At 33.0% G+C, this 23785-nt stretch overlaps 1 protein-coding gene across 1 annotated transcript in view; it reads right to left on the reverse strand.

The window, feature by feature from the left end:
- LOC145269267 (uncharacterized) overlaps nt 1-23785 on the reverse strand; it is a 700568-nt gene that overhangs the window by 498334 nt on the left and 178449 nt on the right. Inside the window, exon 3 of the mRNA XM_080124922.1 lies at nt 23272-23298. The gene's annotated coding sequence lies outside the window, so the exon portion shown is untranslated. The remainder of the gene's footprint in view (nt 1-23271; nt 23299-23785) is intronic.

The following is a 23785-nucleotide window of genomic DNA, read 5'->3' on the forward strand; positions in this document are numbered from 1 at the left end:
GAGGTTTGGTAATGCTCTAGTAATGCCCTGGACAAATACCTTAATACTAGATACTAAAGACTCAAATATCCTATTTTGCATAATTGTATGTGTGTTTGCTAATTGCCAAGAGACCAGGGCTTAATCCCCGATCAAGCCATACCAAAGACTCAGAAAATGGTACTTGATACCCTTTGCTGAGCACTCCGGATCAAATTTAAGTGAATTAATCCTGGAACAGGAGTACACTCTCCCCTACATCTTGATTGAGTCATTAAGGAAAAGTGAGCATTTATATCATCCTTAGCTATGGTCAGCTACTTTATGTTTTTACTGAGAAATAGCGAGATAGTTTGAATACGATTGGATGTCCTTTAATTTGGATGCCCGAGCCACACTACTAGTTCGGTTCAACTGAAAACAAGAAACAAGTTAAATATAATAAACCATGGAAAGGCGGACTCTTATTAATAGACATCCCTAACTACAATTATTTGTAATTATGAACAAACAAAAAAGTTTATACAAACACGAACATAACACGGACAATATTTCGTGAGCAAAACTGTTCCAATTTTTAAAGTCAGAATCCCTTGAAATCAGATTACTGCATATAATGCAGCTTTACTTTAATATGACCCTAAGTTTCTTAGTGTATCTGTAATCTTGCCAGTTCAAATAATATTTAAGCTGAGTTTAAGATTTGTGACACCAAAATGCTAAGAGTCGTCTACAACATATTTGTGGCGAGACCATGTAACAAACAAAATGATGTATAGCTGCTTTTCATACATATCTGTTTGCTGTTGTATTTCTTGTGCTTGTTGGACAGCTATCTGAACAGGATCAGCCTCCTGGACAGTGCTTCTATGCTTTACAGAAATTAAGCGACCAACCGAAAGGACTTATATTACAATGCATAATTTTAAAATTATGGGCTCTGAATACAAAACATAAAAAACTTATTAAACATAGTCTTTATTCTCTTAAATCGCTATTAATTCTGTAGGATGTTTTAGTAATCTGCTTTCTTCGCATGAGTCCTTGTATCTAAGACAATGTTATTATTTTAAAGACGTCAACCAATTTATTCCATAGTTATTTTTATTAGTTAAATATTTTCTGATTTCAGGTCTACCATCTGTGGCATGCATCTATGTACTCCACTAAATATGCAACATGCATCTTCTTTATGGTGCTGGCTTGACTGGTAGCCAAGCATGATCAGCCTCCTAGAAAATCGCACAAATCAAGGGACAGATTAAAAGGTCTTATATTACAATGCATAATTTTAAAATTATGTTCTTTTTTATCACCGGACATAAAAATTCATTTAACATGGTCTCTATTCTTTTGAGTCACTATTAATTCTGTAGAATTTTAAATAGTCTGATTTCTCAAATAACATTATTTTAAAGATGTCAACCAATTTATTTAATGGTTAGATATATCGCGATTGAAAGTCTGACATCTGAATATATGTACTAAACTATACATGCACCATGCATTTATGGAGGAGCATACTGTTCTCCCAGTTTCAAAGCATCTTGTTTCAATGAGTCGATGAGAATCATGGCACATTAACTTTGTGAATGTTTCACCATTGCTCAAGACAAAGACAAGTACAAGATTTTTTTTCTTTCTACTAGAATAGTTGTCATTGCTTATCAAGGTCCAAAGGCCACTCGAGGATAAGAGTTAATGAGTATCAGGTTACCAGTAATAAAACACTGTGATGATCGGTAATGATGAAACTTGAGTAGTCCTTGATTAGAAAGGACTGCTTAACAATACAATGTTTACATTAGACTTGAAAACAGCCATGTTATACTCAATTGGGAAGCAGCCCAACGGTATTGCATTCCACAGATGGGTAGTTTAAAAAAAAATAAATTTTGCTCATGAAATTTACGTTTAGTTTTAGGCACAAATAGAGAATAAAGGAAATTGTTGGCAGCTGTTGTAGCTCCGAATCGTAAAAAAACTATTTGTGCATAATATGATCCCCATTTCTGCCTTTAGTTTCACTTTGTCTATCAACAAGATATTCAAACTTGTATTGAAATGCTATTATCATGAGACATAAAAATGTGCAATCGTTTTTGCGTGTCTTTTACATTATCAGTAGAAAAAGAATTTTTACATGAAATTCTATCATTAATGTTGGTTTTATGTGTCATTGCTTGAGATAATTTTTGACTGAGTCACCCCAAGTCTTCTTCAGTATGTCTTATTCCCAACTGGATTTTTTTTTTATTTCTCACCCACACTGAGAAATGTGATACAAGGGTGTGAAAGTGAGATAAAAAAAAAGTCAATGCTTCCGATCTGCAAAAAAATCCTGGGCAACCCATTCGGTATTAGCAGGCCCACAAGCAAATACAGTGTAACCTGGATATAAGAAACTTCGTCTCAGACCTCTACACCTCTCTTATATCCAGGCTACATTGTACATTAACACAGGCTCTAATTTGGGACCAGAGAAAATCTCGCTTATATCCGTTTTTCTTATCTTCGGGTCTCTTATATCCGGGTTACATTGTAGTAATAAATTAATCCCTTCTCAGGGAGAGAAGATAAAGCCTGGAAAAATGAATCTAGAACTGCACAGGACCAGCCATTCACTGCAATCAACAGAGAGAAATCATTACAATGTTCAAAATTCTGTTGATTTGGGGGCCAAAGGATTGATTACTGTACACGCAATAACCCTTATCCTTGAGTGGCCTTCGGGCCTTGATAAGTGGTGACCCCATGTAAAAAAAAAGGAAAAATCCCTGGTGACTGAAACGTGCGTACTGATGTCTGTACAATTTTCGAAAAAGTTAATGTAAAATATATTTTTTCAAAGTCAATAGTTATTATAAATTTACTTTCTCTTGGCAACGATTTTTTGTGACTTTATATTATTTTTCAATGTAAGTATAGATATGCTTTTTTACTTATGGCAGGTTGATATGTATGATGGCCAAGTGGTCATTTGAAATAATCTGTGTCTCAATATAGAAGTTGATAGCTGATTGGTGGACTTAATAACGTGATGTACAGAAAAGTTTGAAGTTTGTTTTTTGTTTCTGACTAGGCATCAGCATAGAAACATGTAACCTGAAATAAAATTTGAACATGGAAAGCGAGATCCGTACTCTGTTGCATAGGTGTAAGCCTCAAGAGTATAAATGACGGTGAATTTTCTTGTGTGAGCAGGATTTTGTTTCCTGGCTTTTGGGTTGGGATCAAAGTGCCTTACTAACATCTGTTTTCATTTTTTGTTTGCCCCATCTACACACCATTGAAATTATTTTTTTAACAAAAACGCTTTATATATATATTTATTTACAAAAAAAAATTGATTTATGAATCTTAAGTAGGGCGCCCCCTGAAGTGAATGTGGTATTATGGTGATTAAAACACTATAGGTAGAAGTAGTTTAGACAGTCATAAAATACAGTGACAAGGATGAACGTAGATAACTCTCCTCACACTTTTGAATAGCCTCGTGCCTACTTTGTTTTTGAATTTTGTCTAATTTTTGTAAATAAATACACTTTTCAAAGTGTAGTATCTGTTCTGATGCTGCAGTAAGCTAGGTTGCTCTTTGTTAATATAGAGGAAACGCTTCTTGACGAAGACAATTTTTAATTTTTGTTCTAATCGAGAGTGCCCCTTTCTTGGGAGTTGGATATTCTCCCACATTAAAAATGACCTTGCAAAATGTTTTTATTTTACGGCATATCAACCCTTTTCAGGTTATTTAATGCCAAATCCAGTGATTTTGAAGAAAAATTTTAATAGAATATATTTGTTTTGTTTTTTTTCAAGTCAGTTTCTATTCAACCCATAGTTGGGACCCTAACAGGTACTACGACTCCGGGTCAGAGTGGACCTGGGAACAATGGTAATTAAAGCTGGGGCCTCACCATCGGATATAGTTTAAGGTCATATCCAGGACCTGCTCTTGTAGGAGAGCAAATAAGTAGAGTATTTGTTTCAGAGTCAGATTGTCGTTCGTCGTTTGTTTTAAAAGAAGGAGAGGGGAAAAGTAGGAGACGACCAAAACAAAATGTCAAACACAATATTGCCTCAGACAATCTTTCCTATGAGTGTGCACGGTGAAGGTTTGAAATTATAATTAATTGAGATGCTTATCAAACCAATGAGTTTCATCTATCACATTCATAGTAATAGTAACAATACCACACACACCCGACTATATCAGAAGGAATAGAACAAACTAACAAAACTTATTATTTCATGTCTTAGACTTAGCATCTTCCACAATGCTTTTATCCTTCAAGCTAAGGTGCCTTACTGTAGACATTCTATAATAAATTTCACCTAATGGTTGTGAATTCCAAGTAAATTCATAGCATCCATCTCAAAAACATGAAACATATTCATCATATTCATTTTCGCATGTGTTTTTTTAAGTGAATTAGATTTTAGATATTCAATTCGCAAACTAATCTATCTCTACCTAAGTCTTTACAAATTAGAAAAGCCTTTAGTGCAAGGCATTAAAATAGTTAAACAAAATGTTTGTTTTTTAATAAAAGTTTTAAAAAATACAAGATTTAATTTGAAATTTATTCATTTTTAAAGTGTACTTTTATAAACTTTACAAAGTAAAATATAAAATTTTATTAAAATTGAATCTAAAAATTAACTTGGATTTATTTTTATGTTATGTACACTTTGTTCCACGTTTAAAAAAAATAGATGAAAATCATACATCATATCATTAATTGCTAAATAATAGATAAATTTAGTTCTTTTTTTGAATGTACATTAAATAAATTAAAGTCTTTATTCATTGCTCTTTATATCGTTTTCACTTCCTTGCCAACTGGGTCTACATTCTTTTAATGGGACTAAACCAACATACTGTTTTACTCTGCATATTTCACCCTGGTCATAAATGTTTGACCATTCCCACAATGAGGATTCCAACTGTACAATACTAATAGATCTCATTGTACTGCAAAACATGTTAAGAGAATTCCAGAATAGAACAATACCTTCAGACATGTAATCTGTCATTTTCTAGATTTATAATAACTAGCTGAAAACACTATCAATAATTCCCCCACTCTTTACCTGTGCCTAAACCTAAACATAGATTCCACGATCAAAGCTTCTATCTTAGAACTGCACGCCTGTGGAATTGTCTTCCGTTTTCCTGCTTTCCAGCTTTCTATAATATGGTTGTCTTCAAGTCCAACGTGAACAAGTTTCTGATGAGCCGTTCCACTTAAGTTAACAAATTTACCGAACTTCCATTACTATCGATTACTATATTGTCCTTTTGACTACTGTACACTCTTTAACCCTTATCCTTGAGTGGCCTATCGGCCTTGATAAGTGGTGACGCCTATGTAAAATATATATATATATATATATTTATAAAGTTGATTTCCTTCAGCCATAATAGAAACCGAAACCAAAACTTATGAAGAATTCTTGATAAAATTATTTATGACAAGAAATGGAAGTACATAACCATTAAACAACCTGGATGTAAGTGTGACACAGAAAATAACACACGCTATCATATTAATATATAGATAAATAAATATAGATATATTGATCGAAATCGACAGCGACCTGAATCATCTCTTTGTCGGTGACTACTACTTAAGAATTCTACCTCTTTTATCTCTATTGCTCCCTTTACCCTTGATTTTCACCTGATAATGCCGAGTGCTTTAGGAAGGAGATATTAATACCATTTTCTGAGTTCTTTGTATTACTTCAATGAGGATTGTTCGCTGGTATACCTGCCCAGTAGCAAACACTTAAACATTTATGCTGAATAGTATAGAATATTTAAATAATTGCGAATAAAACTAATAATACATAATAGCGTTTCTAAATTTTGGAGATGTGGATTTGTTATTTGTATTGTTTGGATTCATCGGATTACTGTTCTTATCTTGAATGTGATTTTCACACTGAAGATGAGAACAGTAGTCCGATGAATCTAAATAATACAATACATAATAGCCTTAAAATAAATAATTACCCATCGAAACATATAGGATGTGGATGAAGTAATTATATTCACAATTTATTACAATGTATTTAAAACTGTATATTCAATTATTGAAATTGATAAACCAATAACACCGAAATGCATCATATTAACCTATCTCTATCCAAGGTTTTATTTGGTCTTCTTTCTCTAAAAAAATCTTATCCTCATCCTTTCCTCCCTTCCCTTGCTAACTGAATCTACACATACTGACCCAAGAACTTATCCTTTATTTAAAAGTGACTACATCAACATAGTCTATATTCTGCACATATCACCCTGGTGGAGTTATAAATGTTTGACTATGCCAACAATGAGGATTCCAACTGCAGAATATCAGCAGACTTCATTATGCTGTAAAACAATGTTGACAAGAGAACATGACTGAAATGAGGAATGGATCCTGGTATCCATATATCAAGCTATAACCATCCAGATTTAATCTCATCAGATCTAAGCTTGTCATGAAGACATATATTACACAGCCATCATATCATTCTCATTTTTCCTCATGCAACACATATGCTCAACTCTCACTGATGAGCTTTCACATCAATACTTCATCACTGTTCACACATGACTGATAGACTTTTCCTTTGGTTGACAGGGTAACGCTCTGCTGGTTTGTAATTACAACTTACTCCATCCACTTCTAACTCTTCTTATAATATAATATCCACCCTGTGCAAAAATGATATCAAAACTTTTAGACTTTCTTTCTCAATATCCTCGCCATCCAAATATACTTGCTCCACATCCGAGTTCCCATCAGTTCACATTGTCTTCCCCCTCTTGCACACAAACTGGTTATGAACAATTTTAAATTTATCTGAGAAATAATATTTTCAATTGCACATCTCCTTACAAAAGTGTACAGCAATGCCAATTTTTTTTTGTAATTCATTTCTTATGAACTTTCTTTTTACAAGGGAAATCACCGCTTATCAAAGCTCAAATCCACTCGAGGATAAGGATCAATGAGTGGACGATGGTCACTAAGACAGCAGCAGGGCCGGCCTTGGGCTACTGCAATCTATGCAGTCACCGTGAGCTCTGCACTTTCATAGGCCTTGCACTGATACTTCTTTTTTTTTCTTTCCAAATCTTAATTTTCAGTTACTATCCAATCTACACACAGCTCCACACAATCCACAATAGCTAAGTCCGGTCCTGGACAGCAGTGTAGTGATCATTATGTTGAAAGTTGGGCAGAATTTTATGATTTCAAGGGACGGTTCAATAAAAACTTGTTCACATTGAACTTGAAGACAACCATGTTGTAGTCCGCTGGAAACAGGCCAGAAGAAAAGAATTTCACATGCGAGGAGTTTTAGGAAAGAAGCTTTGTTCATGGAATTTGTGTTTAGATTTAGATACAGAGTGAGGGGAAATTGTTGGTAGTGGTTATAGAGGCGAGTGCTTTTTATGAAAGTTATCCAAAGATAGAGCATAAATTGTAGTTAAGACGAGCACCTGCCATGAAAGTAACGATAGACCAGAGCCAGGTTTGCAACGTCTCCTCTGTGGGAAAAGAGAATAGAGAGAAGAGAAAAGGGCATCTCCTACTAGGTTTCGAAGCCGGTTTTGAACTTTGTCAAGCAGAGTAGGATATTCATAACAAGACCTTAACAGCTGTAGCAGCAGTACTCCATTTTATGACGTATTTGGCTCTTGTACAGGTAGAGGACTATGATGGTAGTGAGATATATTCTGGAACAGTAGAATGATGCAACCATTTTTCCAGCGACTTTGGTAATGAATTTGATGTAAGTCTTTTATCTTAGATCAGGATTAAAGGTCAGACCAAAAAGCTTGTCGAAGCAGAGAGACTCATTCAAGACAAGAGCCATTCATATCAATAGGGGCTAAGTGTGGGCCAGAGCGTTAAAGGTGAAGAGATAAGAGCTTAGTTCTGGTGGAAATGTTTGCTGTGCTGCAAAAAACTTCAAAAGTTGACATTGAAGATCCTCTCTTAATCTCTGGCCATATAGTCATTTCTGTATTTTCCTTCTTGAGAACAACTCTTATCACTCTTTTTTAAATACATTTTCTCAGAATATAGTAAACCGTGATTTGACAAGTACAATCACAATGTGATCATCAGTTAATCGCAAATCTTAACAAGCGACTACAGCCACAATATCAAAGAGATAATTACTTACGAAAATGAGTCTATTAAATAGTTGCATAAAATAAGGAAATATTGAGTGAACGTCTTGTGATTCTTGACAGTGGTTTCAGGATCCGACTATTATATATAGGCAGCTTCTTTGTGAATTTCGATTTCTGCTTAGCAGAGGGAACGACGGTGACAATCAAGATATGATTTTTTTTGTTCTGATTAATGATTATCTTCCTACCAGAAAGCAACCTCTCCTTCTCTCATGTTAAGAATGGATTTCTTGTCTGTCTGACCTCTCTAATTATACTGCCGAAAGTTAAAGAAAGCAGACACCCTTGACTATAAGACAGCATCCACATGTATTCTTACACATGTTTACGTACATGTTACCATGTTAATACAGGTTAACATTTTTATATACATATTATTATTCATCGGACTACTGTTCTCATCTTGAGTGTGATTTTCACAACGTTTCGGTCGATATAATCTCCGACCTTCTTCAGGTGTATCTTTTCGGACCCGTGGCGCAGTGGTTAGAGTACTGGGAAAAATCAATTGTAGAAGTAATATTCTCCTGAAGGTTCAATCCTCAATGTGGGTGATCGAAATATACATTTGCGAATTACTTAGGACCTCTATCCAGTCATGGCTTACGGAACAAGAGCATGCTACCTCATTGAAGTAAATAAAATATTCTGCTCGAAATTCCGTCCAAATTCCCAAGTTCGACAAGATATAACTGAAGAAGGTCGGAGGTTATATTAACTGACCGAAACGTTGTGAAAATCACACTCAAAATGAGAACAGTAATCCGATGAATAATGATACATATAACCAATCCTCATTTCAAAAATTCAGAAACGTCATTTTTACATACATGTTAACATGTATCGTTACACATTTTTACATACATATTAACATTTGCATACAGCTGTCATACATGCGTCATGCTCTGTTACATTAGTTACAGAATACCGATAGCAATTTCTGCATGTAGACCTCTTAAATAAAAGACATAAAACAAGAAGGACATACCAACGCATATAAAGTTACGACTTTATAACGCATTGATAGTTCTTATCACACTATATGTAAATGATACATAGAATATTCACTATTTTTTACAATCTAAACCAGCGTAGTTTACTCCTTAGAAAGGAATCAAGATCTACTTTTTTGACTAATACATTTCAACAGCTTTTAAAGATATGAATGAAGGAATTTTTAAAACAATAAAAATCTAACATTTTAGAGTGGGAGATCACTTTTTTTATATAAATTTGATATAAAATGAACACCTACTTCTTGGGCAGGTAGCAGTCAATTAGACATGTGATCAATATCAATTTTTTTTTCAATATTAGTGGCACGGGGGAGCGAGCGAGGTTTGGTAGGCCATAAGTTCCAAATATTTTAAAAACACATAGAAATGATTCAAACAGGAAGAGGCGACGTTAAAATTTTTAACTCCACAATTTCCACCTTTTTTTATATAAGATTTGCGTTAAAAAGATCTCATCATTGAATACTAATTATTATTTCCTGATATTTTTAAGACTGTTAATACACGCACGCACACAAAAATCTAGGGTGAACCTATACAATTTTTTGATAATATCGTAGATTAGTGTGCAATCGATAAAAATACATTGAAAAAATTGAAAAAGACGAAAAGATAAGAGAATACGAGGGGGTGCATTGTATAGGTGGTAAATAAATACCAAATATGCTAGCAGAGCACGAGAGAACGCTCAATGTCTTGGAAATGCAATGTTTAGAAAGTATTCTTGGAGAAATTTTGTGAGATAAAGTAAGAAATAGGGTTAATGTGAACAAATTCATTAGGAACATTATTTGAAAAAGAGATTAACATGATTTGGAAGTTTTTCTTCTACCAAATTCCAGCTATTTAAAGAAATTATAGCAACAAAATTTCATTCAAGAAATCCAGAAAACAACCACCAGAGAAAATTTCTGGCCAAATAAGGCTTGAGACTTGCATGCCGCTCCTGAGAGTTGAAAGACTCTCCCAGAATGGGAATAACTGGAGAAATTCTGTTTATAAGCAAATAGTGAAGCTCTTCGGAGTATGCAACTAGTGTGTGTACGTAGAGAAAATAATTATTTATAATCATAATTATTTCTGCTCCTTGAAAAAGTAAGTTTCTTAACAGTTGAGCACTGTCTGTGAATGAAGTCAATCAGTTGGCCTACATAATATATGTATGTATGCATTAGATATTTCATCCCACAATTCTTGCCGAGAAACCGATTTCCATATCATTCTCAATAAAGCTGTGATTCCTGATCTTAATAAGAAATATCCCTTTTCCAGAACATTTAATACGCATTATCAAGATGAAAATGAACAATGAAAATATTCAAGTTTTAATAAGATTATCCTCTTTTCCAGGGAATGGATTTATAATCCAAATCCTTAATCTTAATGGATTATCACACGAATAAAAATAACAGTAATTATTTGTGATTATTTGTCTCTCATTGAACTATGTCTGATCAGAAAAAACCAAACAAGTAGGTCAGTATCAATTAGCAAAAAAAAGTTAACACATTTGTGTTCAATTGATTTTCTTTCCTTTCAAATTTAAATAAGAGATGTTAATCAATAAGTGATTATAATTTTCAGGAAACATTTTGCATTCCTTTGTTTGCGGGATTTCACTGAGATTTGAATATAAGAACAAAGTGGTCCTTGACAATTCACAAAAAAAGTCAGCTCATTTCAAATTGATTTTTACCTTTTTCATTTTAATAAATGAAAAGAAAATCAATCATCATTAAAAAGGAAACATGTTCACCGGTTATTTTGCTCGTGTAATTTACTGCTTATGTCCTTGTCGAATAATTCATATGCAATTTAACTCTAAATACCCTCGTATTATTTGAATTATTTGGACTACTGTTCCCATCTTGAATGTTATTTTTCGCAACGTTTTGGCTCCAGGCGTTTCTTGCCTAAGTTGTGAATTTTTTTTGTCAAACTTGAGAAATGTTTCTATCATAACTAGGAATAGATTACAGAAACTATTATAATACAAAAGTTGAGTTAATCAATTAAGGCTTTTTCTTATATATTTTACTCTCACAAAATACATGTTAAAATATTCCTCAATTTTGGAATTGAGTTATGTTTTAAAAATAAATTCTGTTAATTGTGTAGAAGAACCCTCTTTTTAATTTATTAATTAAGTGACGAATCTTATAGTATTTGTATTATTTGGACTACTGTTCTCATCTGGAGTTTTAGTTTCATAACGTTTCGGGCGATGTAACCTCGAAACTTCCTCAGGTGTATGCTGTTAAACTCGGGAACCTTCCTGCCAAACGCTGGAATATGCACGGAATTTTGAAAAAAAAACAAAAAACCCTTATTTAATCCACAGGGGTAACTTGCTCTTGTTCCATCAGCCATGTCCTATGTAATTTGCAATTGCATTCTGTGTATCACTCGCACTGAGGATTGAACCTTCAACCTCCAAAAGAGTTTAATTTACAATTAACATTAACTTACTATCCTACAAGATAAACAAGATGTATATAATCAAGATAAGAGATTACATCGGACGAAACGTTATGAAAATAAACTAAGCACCAATTTCTAGTTCCTCTTTGTAAGACATTCACAATAAAATCTCGTCTGCTATCAAAACTAAAAAGATCTAATACAGGGGCAATGTTTGGAGAGAGTTTCTGGATTCAATATTAGCATTTAGTGTCTTACAGAGTTCCTTTATCTAAATTTCCTGTTATTAATTAGAGACATTGATTTAGAAAATTTGAAATAATGAAACGGCAAAAGGTGAAGATGGAGGGGAGACTAAAACTTGCTGCTATAGTTTCAATTCATCTGAAATAACAGCAAGAGGAGACTTGATTCCAAATATTTCTCATATGTTACATCTCCCCTCTTTTGGAAATAGGGTACGATTATGAATATCTCCAGTATCACATAATCTTCATACACTGTGAAATTTACTTTATGTATGAAAACCGAAGAGAGGAAATATAATATGAGAAATATTTGAAATCAAGTCTCGCCTTGCTGTTATTTCAGATCATTTGAAATCATAGCAGCAAGTTTTATTCTCCCTTCCATCAAGGCCAGGGGTTTCGGGGAAATATCAGATATTTTGTAATTCACATGCAAAACTAGGAAATCAGATGACTATGATTGAAATATTGGTAAAGGTGCAGTATCTTTCCATCCACAAAAAATTCTTTATGATTACGACTATTATAGGTTTTTAAGAATGCTGAAAACGAAAATAACAGTTAAAATCCCAGGAAATAAGTAATTTCAATGATATGAATAAATTATAACTTTAAAAAGTAAGGGATCACTTTCTATATTAAGTAATGTATAAAAAACACCCACATTATAGTTAAGGTGGCCATACAATGGGTGCTCATTTTACAATGAATTAATACAGAAAAGTGATCCTCCACTTGTTTAAGCAATAATGTGCGACCAAAAGGGGAAATGTTACATAGCCCACTACACAAGTCAGGTCATTAGTTTTCCAACGAGCCTTCCTTTGTTAAATTCTGATCAATAGTCACCGAGGTTTCGAACTAATTAAATTGCCAAAAAAAATGCTACTGAAATGCTCACATCTTTGGTTCTATGGGACGAAACTACATGAAAATGTGCAGGTTTTTTGATGATTATAATACTATTCTATGGTTAAAACTTTATGAGAATTGGTAAAAAAAAAAACCCTATATTTTCAAACCAATGAAATATGCTCAATTTGCATACATTTGTATATATAGTGTTCTAGCAGGCCAGTTTTAGTTTCGCTGCTTCTGTTGTCTCTCCTGTGGCCACTAATGGAGATATAGCAGCAGGCCATCAAGCGTTGACCGGCCATAAAATATGCTTAAATATTATATTTTAATTCGAGCAGATATCTTATCTATTAATATAGAACCAATTCTCTATTGGTTATTATCAAATATATAGTAAGGATTTCAAAAGTTATACAAAAATATGATTTGGGTGCCATCTGCTAGAATTGAAACCAGAACGTTTAGTGCTTCAGCCTTAGTTGTTATTTATCTCTGCAGCGGCTGCGCTAGTGAGTGATGCATACAAGACGAAAAATTAAGCAACTTTGAGCTATGAATGTTTCATTTTGAGCATGCGCAAAACAAACTGCAGGGCATAATGTTTTATTCGACTTACCATTCCAAGGAAAACTGCTTAGATTTCAATTTTGATCCTTTAGCAGCAATTTTTGTCGGCTAAAAACCAAATCAGTAGTGGGCTACAAGTCCAAATACTCTATATATCAAATTCAACTCAGTAGACCAAATATTCAGAGAGGGGTTTGGTAGTTTTCGTACACACACACACACACACACACACACACACACACACACACACACAAATTGACAAGGTCATATATATATATACAAAGAGAGAGAGAGAGAAAAGGACAGCTACATACATAAAAATATTTATGTGTGCTAAAACATTTTCATCTTAAATTCTATCAATTATGCAGAATGAAGAAGCTATCCTTAAATAGAATTCAGAGTAATAGTGAAATTAAACCAATCAGTTAATAAGAGAATATAACAAATGAATAAGTAATTAATTAAGGCTCGTTTTACAAGGAATAAGCAAATTAGTTAACCTTCATGTAGTCGCTCGCATATCCATGACTGACTATTAAAAAATTTGTTTTAATAATTTTTTAAATAGAAAACAGACTTTTTATATCAATGTTAGAGCGAGAAAAAAGTCAAATTTTTATGTACGGATATCGGAATTACGAAAATTTATACTAATTGAGCTATGCAGAATATTCCGCGTTTCATCTATGTAAGGAATTGTCAGACAAAAAGGAATCGTCAGGCTAAAATGCATCTTAACCTAACGATTCTTAAGAGAAATGAAACTTGGAAGTTTTGTTTAGTATAAAATTACCATACATTTTAATATCTCACTACCTAACACTATTTATGTATTGAGCATTGTTGAAGTAAGTACTGAAAATCTATGCATTAAAATATTGTATTTTCTCATAAAATTTTATCTGGATATATTAAATACTACTAATAACAACATATATATATATATATATATATATATATATATATATATATATATATATATATATATATATATGTATATAATCTGTAATTTTATGTATTTATAGCACTATTACAAATTTTGAAATATTTAAGGTTTTGAAAATTAAACATCATTTTGCTTTGGAATTTGAGAAACGATCTGAACTTTATAAAATAAACTGTTTTAACTATCATACTCACACGTGAACAGACACATATATAGGCTTTAAAATATCACAATTTTATCTTGGATTCTGTATTCGTATCAAGCATCATAGAATAGTTATATCTCACAAGCACAAGCAATGGTTTTCGAGATGGACAAGCATAACGGGATATATTTTGAAACTACATTATTCAGGGTACATAGAAAGTTATGTTTTAGTGTAGACAAATAGGGTACAATAATATAATAACATACAGGTCAGCAGTATATAGTACTTATCTAGTTTACGACCCAATCTCTCGCAACTTTATGTCAAGTTATGTAATCAAGGGCGAGAATGCGACGTTCTGAATTAATCATCTGGCAGTCTTCATTTCAGCAACTTCCGTTTGTTTATATAACCTTCCGAAAGATGCTGATGTTAAGTTTTTGGAGATTTAGTCCTAAAATAGGTGAATACACAGTATACAATTGATGAAGAATATAACTGTGGAATTTTCGTAGGTCGAACTAGTATATATAGTTACTTGAAAACGGAAAAACAGGATGAGTGATACCGCTTGGTAACTTTATAGATAGATTAGGCAACTAGTGACCTGTTGGGTCATCTGGAGAGACTAGACTAGAAGATGGGGCATCCAATTTATGGAAACATACTCTTATTAATTAATTATGGAATTTCCAAAGATCGCACTAGTCAACAAGGAATCTTTTAGACATATAGAACTATAAAAGACGAGAAAGAGGATTTTATTTTATTTTTTGCACGAGTTCAATTTATTCCATAAACCATTTCTCTAGAAGCTACGCTGTTGAATTGGATCACAAATTGATATTCTCTCCATCTGATGCTGCTCCTGATAGTTTCCGATCAGCAAGACTGGAATATCGACCCTCGAGGAAAGAAATTGGTGCACATCAAACGAACGACACTTGGCTAGTGCCAAAATATTTTTTGTGCTTTCTTTTATGTTTTTTTGCAGAGGGAATTTTGGCTACAGGTTAGAGGAAAACGCCATCTGCTTGATATTCTAGCTTGATAGGCACGCAATTCATTGGACTCTGCTAGTGTCATCTTTTTTATTCTGGTAATTATTCGATAGGCTCTTTCTGCTACTGTTCACCAGGAAAAAACGTATGAGGATGACCGAAAAGGAGATTTCATTAATGTCAAGAGGAAGATTTATCAACAATTTCGTTTTTTAAGGCATATTAATGACATTTTTAAGGCACATTAATTACATTAATGAAATCTTTATATATATATATATATATATATATATATATATATATATATGGATAAAATAGAATACGAAAAGTATAAAAGCTTATAACTTTTCTTTATTCGTTTTCGATTGGTGACGTGCAGGAATACAAAATAATATTGTGAAAAAAAATTAAAAAAAACTTATATATATAGTCATCCGCATACAGTACTGTTTCGCAGCTCATCAGTGCGGTTAGACAAGCAACTACCTCAATCCAGGATCGAAACCCAACTGCCCAAACGACAATCGGAGCTTCTAACCATTGCGCTATATGGCTACTGCTATGCAAGCAGTTAATTAACAATGTTTTGAAATTGTCAAGATAACTAAACTCAATTTGTTTACATAAAGAGCATCGGCTTAATACGCTAATGATAATTTTTATATCACTTCCCAATATGCTCAACCCAGGATAGAGAGCATATATATATATATATATATATATATATATATATATATTACATGGTAGTCACTCGCAGGTCTGTAGGTAATATGTAATACCCTATTTTTTTCTCCCATATAACATGTAATTTGTGGGAAAATATTTTACTTTATTACTGAAAATCTTATTCTATGTAAGAAAACATATAGAGTGAAAGCATTATTCACGCATTCATTATGATGAAAGATGACAAGGACTTTTTCCTGGAGAATAGTCCCCCTTTCAATATCAAATTCTAGCAAATCCTCATGTATTAAAAAAATTGAAAGTTTTGGATGCTATTTTTATTGTATCATTTTATGAACAGGGATTTAAAATATGGAACCATGATAAACTTAACTATAGTCTTATCACAATTTGGTTAATAATTTTATGATAAAACAATACAGCTAAACCACCAGAAAATACATTAAAGTGCAGAAATTAGGACCTCGTGATTTCTGGAAAATTTACAATGGTGTTGTAAATAATGGACAATCAACAATCCCCCACTACAATGACAACGCTCACTGATTGAATCCAAAACGTTCCTTATCAGTTCAGTTGAAATGCTAGCACATCCTCTTTCTGTGAGCCCTGTGTTTAAAATGCCTCCTCACTCTCCTAAAAATCCATGGGGGTTAAATCCGCTGATTGTGAATAGTACTCGATATTTACTCTCCGCCCTGCCCATCTGTTTGGCAGATGACCATAAAGATAGGCTGTTACGTCATGAGGATAGTGGCGATGTGGTTCATCCTACTGGAAGTACCATTTTTTATTCTTAAACATCTCTTCGAAACGTTGGATGGCATATTCATGTACAAGTTGAGATAATTCAAAGAGCGTGTACATTTTATTGGGATACTGTATACATACATACATACATGCGTACATGCATACATGCATACATAATACATGCATACATACATACATACCTATGTTTATATCTATACTCTTATGATTTTTTTGTACTGATATTTATATTAAAAACCCTTTTTTCTATTTATTTCAAAAGAAAATACAACTTTGTTATATATGGATCGTGGAATTGCATTTATCTGCAAAAGAGCTAGCTAATTTGCATATTCATTTAAACATTCATTTTCATTAATTCCCTATCGGTTTTCTTATGGGATTATAATATTTAGTTAAATATTACATGTAATTATATTCACGTAGATATTCTACCTGATTTATATTTGCGTAATATTTGCATAAAAATGTTATAGTAAACACAAACCTCTTTATATATTTATATATATTTATATTTATGTATGTGTATATATAAATCTGTTTTAAAAAATTTGCCTACCAAACTCCTATTAGTTTTTGGTCTACAGACATGAAACTTAATATATAGGGTATTCAAACCCATACAAAACTTTATATTTGGGTTTTAGCCGGGGTAGTTGCTTGGTGGAGGTGGGACGACTGCATTATGGATATGCATGCGTAACGTAATAGCTATTGGTTTATGTTTAAATTTTTAGCTTTGCATCAAACATGTCTTCATGGCTCAGGCATTAACCGCAAAGGAACAGGTAAATTGTTAGTGAACGTTTTTGGTTTTGACTTACAGCGGTGGCACACAAGTCATTCTTTTAAAAAGTTTTTAAATAATTACTATATATTGGGTCCAATATAATATAATAATAAATACGAAATTTGCTTTAATCAAAATATCAAATTTAAGCATATTTTATGACCGGGCAATTATCGGGCGGCCTGCTAGTATGTATCTCTCTCTCTATAATATTTATATATATATATATATATATATATATATATATATAGTGAGAGGGAGAGAGAGATATATAAATAGCTACATAGATGATAGATAACGCATTTCATATATCTAATATATAAAGCGTAGATGGTCAACCTAGGGCTTGTAGCAACAACCCATACTTGCAAAAGTTTGTCTGTGGTATGTGGAAAACGTTGATGCTGTAGAAGTTTTAATTGTAGTCTTGAGCTAAAATAATCTAGAAATATATTTCATCTGTTTGTGTATTTCTCCTGTCACCATAACAGTAATAAATGCACATTTTTTTCTTCTTTACTTAAACGCTCATATCTATTGAAATATAAATATAATTTAATTGGCAAATATAATGAATATTAAAAATTCTATTTAGAAGAAAATAATTGTTTATATGACTCCATTTTTATTTTATTTTTATTTCTAGTGCCTCCATCCGGGCTACGCCGGGTAAATGCAGTTTGCGTACAAGTTAGTATTTTAACTGTAGCTTGAGGAAGGGACTTATTATGGTTACATACCTGTCCTACTAGTATTATCGTATAATTATATACAATCGATCTGGTGAGATTTAAACTTGTCAGTTAATTCCATAGTCCATAATGCTGTATATCTAGACCGATAATGCACCTGTGTATTTGAGTAGTAGTGTGTGCGCCTATAGACATATGTCAAACTTCAGTTTTTACTTCTTGTTCCAAAGAAAATTCATTTTAGTCCATCTCTCCCTCTTCCCGTTCCCCCCCCCCGTTCGCATAATGCTACTTAAGTTGCTCTTGCTTTGTTGTCCAGCCTGACGGTTCTGACAAGAAAATAAGTACTGAAGTCCGATGGCTCTGGCAGAAAATTGCTAAGTTTCTCCTTTCTCATTTGAGGAAAGGGCATTTCTATCTCATAATGCGAGACGATGAACATCCAAACGAAACCATATTTTATGCAAGTGTCAAGCAAAAACCTTGTCTGCAATGTCATTGCCTTCTTTCTCGACTTGATTTAATATGCTCACCCACACCTTTATATCACGTGCACTCACATAATTCACTGTGCCAGATAAAAGACACCGCACAGTAAAATATTCACACTCACTCACACAGAGTGAGCGAGAGTGAGAGAGAGAGAACCCCATATCTAAGTGTAACTTCCAAAATTATGAGTTTAACCCAGAAAGGTGCGCAATGCGTTCAATCTCAAAAGACAATGAATACTCCCTGTAAAGATAGCTGCACGTGTAATTGTAAGGCAAGGGTTTCGCAAGCCCAAGCCATACCTCTTTCAAATAGGCACTGCTCGTGGCAAGGAGAAGTGCTAAACGACTGGAAATAATGCCAAGATAAACAAAGAGCACATACAGCAGTACAGCACCTGGAATTCCCAGATGGTCACCGATTTTAGTATTGACTAGTATTACTCTATACAACGATAGAAGTGGTCCACTCAGCTCTAATCTTTCGTTCTATGTAAGACATTCACAGCAAGAACTCGCCGTCAATCACAACTGAAAAGATCTTACTTTTTTTAATGTTTGAAATGAGAATTAATACTTTGTATTATTTTAATTATTCAGACTACTAGTCTCACCTTAACTGTTATTCGCACAACTTTTCGGCCGATGTAACCTCCGACCTTCGTCAGGTGTATATTGTCTAATGCAGGAATGATTCTCTCAAGTTTGGAAATCTGCATGGAATCCTTTATTTATCCATGGGAAGAGCATGTTCTCGTTCTATCAGTCTTGACCGGGTACAAGTCTTAAGCAATTCACAATTGTATTCTTAGTATCCTCTGCACTGAACATTGAACCTCCAACCTTCAGAAGAGTGTCATTTACAACTGAATTTTACCTATGTACTTTATTAATTCCCTTGCAGATCTTTGTGGACAAGTTTAACATAAATTTTTGGAGCTCTAAATACTCTTGTGTTTAGATCTATAATCTTACTACTTGTCACTATAGATCTCAATTTATTACAAAACGAAATGACCTAGTTCGCGAAATTTGGCTTTAAAAAAGCCAATCCGACAACAAAAATATCAGAGTTATATCCCTTTGATTTAGCCTCGTTTTCGAATATCATAATAAATGACCATTGTTTTAACAGCCGGAGAAAGAAACTCTTAGTAATTTTGGCGTGCTGAAGAAATAAATCAGTGGAACGTTATGTAAAAAAAAGGGAACATTCGCAAGAAATAGAGCAAAAAGAAAAAGAACATTGTCTGCCAAAAGGTGCTGGACTGAAAGAGTAAATTAAAGCTGGTCTCTGACAATGTGGTTTTATTATTTGTATTGAACTATGGAGCGCAATATTGCTATCAAAGTATTTATTAATACTTATCATTTGGGTCACTTCTATATTTGAAATAGAATCAAAATTCTTTTCATAGAAATCTTAAACTTGTTCCGTGTTCTTGTTTTTTTTCTGTCAAAAAAAATTAATTTTTTGCTCTATCTATAAAAATATCAGCTTTATGTAAATATATTTGTTGATTAAATATATTTTTAATTCTAAGGAATTACCACGGGTCCTGCTAGTGTATGTTAATTAAACATTTTTTACCTATGCAGGTTACGAAGAAGAATAGACAAAGCAGTGAAAGGAGAAAATAAGAAAGAGCAATTACCAGCACATGTACCTGCAGAAATTATCTCATGTGCAGAAGTATTTCGTCAACAGGTGCACATGCTTCAGGCCAAAACTGTTGCTGAATTTTCTGCTATAGCAGGAAGACATTGATTGTGACAGGCGTCTGGGGCTTGTGGCATAATCAATCGATTTCTAATCAACGTCGACTGTAGTAGGGAAAATGGAAAAAAGGCAAGATTTCTAAGGTTTTAAGCTTATATAAGCTGGTTGATGTGAGCTCTTTGGGGAACTGTGATTTGGTTTACATTTTGATCGATCCACACGAGCCTTAAAAAGGAAAGGGATCACAATCACATTAACTAACCTGGGAGTGGATTTTAAATGCCAGGAGACTTGTGATATTGTTTTCGGCTAATTCTAAAATTTCCATCCCCATATTTAAAACAAGAAGCCTTCCTGCTTCCATTGATATGCACTAGACATACGATTAAGACATATTCTTATATCACTGTGAAACAAATTCCATGGTGAAAATAGGACATGCCACATAAGACCGGTTTCGATTTAAGAAAAGTATTCTGATACTAAATCTGGCCTTTAGTTTTCCACATTAGGCACCATTTTCATGTACTATAAATCGTATTTTATTATTATTGGTTATGAATAGGGCTACGATAACAGCATGTTCTTTTCATTGGTTTGACTCTCGAGTATATATCCGACATAGACAGAGTCAATCAAGTGAGAACCACATCACTATACAAAAGCATATAAAATATCAACGGATACACACTAGAAAGTCAAAGCAATGAAAAGAATATGCTGTTGTCCCAGCCCTAGTTATGAATGGAAAACACAAAATTGTCAGTTTAACCAATTTGTCATCTTAACTCTCTTGTGTTGAGTGTCGTTCTCTCTTTATATTCCGACAGTAGTCTGCCAACATGTCAGGTTTCTGTTTTTCTTTAAAAGGTTTCTCCATCACTGAAATACTCTGATGGAATCCCTCACCATGTTCATCATTCGCATTGCTAAGATTCTTTGCAAAATTCTCAGAAGTGATCCTTTCGAAAAAAACAAAAAAAAACAAAAAAAAAAAAACATACTAATTCGACAAAAAGATAGTCAGAAATTGATTTTCAAAGCAGAAAAATGGCACGCATCTGACTGTGTTTCCCTGACTTTCTTATGCTATTAAAAACAGTAATTATTAACTCCTCATTATCCTCTTCCTCCGTCTGAATATGTGTTAAAAATCTTTATGAATAAATTCAGTTCTCAGTTTTTGTGCAAATCATCCCATACGACATTTTTGTGAATTGTAGAAGTCCGGTCTATCTAGCAATTCAGCTATCACCTTTCATACGACTTATAAATATTGATTAAAGAAGAATCATATATTTTCTCGCTATAATTACTTGGCTTTTATAACGGCTTTCTTAAACGTGTCTGTCGTTTTAAAGATCAAGAAACAAGGTAACCATTAGGGCTAAGACAACAGCATATTCTTTTAATTGTTTTGACCCTCGAGTGAGTATCCGTTAATATCGTATATGCTTTTATATAGAGTGATGTGGTTCTCGGTTGATTAACTGTGTCGGATATATACTCGAGAGTCAAAACAGTGAAAACAATAGTAATCATTCATTCGAACAGGATGCATTAACCGAGTCGTTCCCCAAAACATTAAATGGAATCCTTTTTCACAATTATTGTCATATCTAAATGGACGTATAAGCCTAGTTTCAGATAAGTTGGTCTTTTAATTAAACCGCAAAGTTTCTATTTCCGCTCATCCTTCTAACATATCTCTGGTAAATGACGTGACAGGTAAGGTACAGCAGATACCTTACTAATTTTTTTTTTTTTTAATATTTTGCTCTTGAATTCTGTTGTGGTGTGTTCACCTTAAACATTATAATGAACGCTTCCATTTATAAAGACTGGGTGAATATGCCTCTCAGCGTTAGCACACATGTTATGCGCATTTGACAGTAGGACTAACGTGTAACAATACTCCTTATTTGTTGCTTTTCTGTTAAATATATCTTGTTTCTACTAGTCACTGAGTTTTGACTTTCTTCAAGACAATTATGGGACCACAAAAAGTACATTTTTACATTATTTTGTATGCCATTGAATGTGTGCATCTGTCCAGTCTGATGTCAAAATTTCAATTTTTTTTCAACTGGTGATTTAAGTTTCAACCATCAAAGAGGGTCTAAATTATGGAAAGATTCTGGTGAAATTAATATTTAATATATGAAATCACGTGAAATTAAATCACACGGAATAATTCTAGAAAATTATTTTAAAAATCAGTTTTTTATTGATGGTTCGTTTCTTTTTCAATTCACTCCAACAATTTATCAGCTCATTATTTGTCTCAGCCATATTTTGTAATTTTTGAATTCAACGAAAATGGCTAAGCATAATTTTTCCCAGTGAAATAAAAAGCAACCGGAAGTTTATTTAAATTCATTCTATAGGCAGCAAGCAATTTAATTCACTAGAAAAAGAAAAGAAATTTAATGCAGTGGAAGGAAAAAAACAAAAACAAAAAAGATATGATTTAAAAAAATCAGATCATATTTTTTATTTCCCCATTATTCATTTCTTTATTTAGATTCTATTAAACATTTCATTTTGAAATCTATTTTTTATTTTACAGTTTTTGAAGTTTCTTTTTATGAATTCAAATAAACCTCCACAAAGTTTTTATCACTAAAAAAAAAATGTAATGCCATTTTTCGTTTAACAAAATTTGAAATATATATATATATATATATATATATATATATATATATATGAATAAAGATAAAAAAGAAAAATACTTACCATGCCTTTTGTTGTCAGGAGGTTTGTCTGCAAAAAAAAGAAAAATATATATATGAGGAATGTATCTTTTCAATTATTTTTGTTACAACGAATTTTATCAACATAAACAGACAATTCTGGGTGTGTTCGACTGCACAGATTGCATGTATATCCATCCATATTTATGTGAGTACAGATATCTATCTAGCTATCTATTCACCTATTATTAAGTACTAGCAGGGTAATCCGCTATTGCTGGGAACATTAACAAGAAAAGAAAAGAATTAATTAGTGTTCATAACGTTTAGGTTTTTGAATTTATGAGATCAAGCTTGAGAATTTGTATTGTTTGGCTTATCTGTTCTTATCTTCAGTGTTGTTTTCACAACATTTAGGTCGATACAACCTTCAACCTTCTTCAGATGCATCTTGTCAAATTAGGAACATGCATTGAATTTCGAACGAAATTTTATTTTTATTTAATTCTCATGAGGGTGGGTAGTATACTCACATTCTGTCAGCCATGACTAAGTAG

Source organism: Euprymna scolopes, chromosome 4 (genome assembly GCF_053919585.1).
Source record: "Euprymna scolopes isolate OS-2025 chromosome 4, ASM5391958v1, whole genome shotgun sequence".
Taxonomy (NCBI): domain Eukaryota; kingdom Metazoa; phylum Mollusca; class Cephalopoda; order Sepiida; family Sepiolidae; genus Euprymna; species Euprymna scolopes.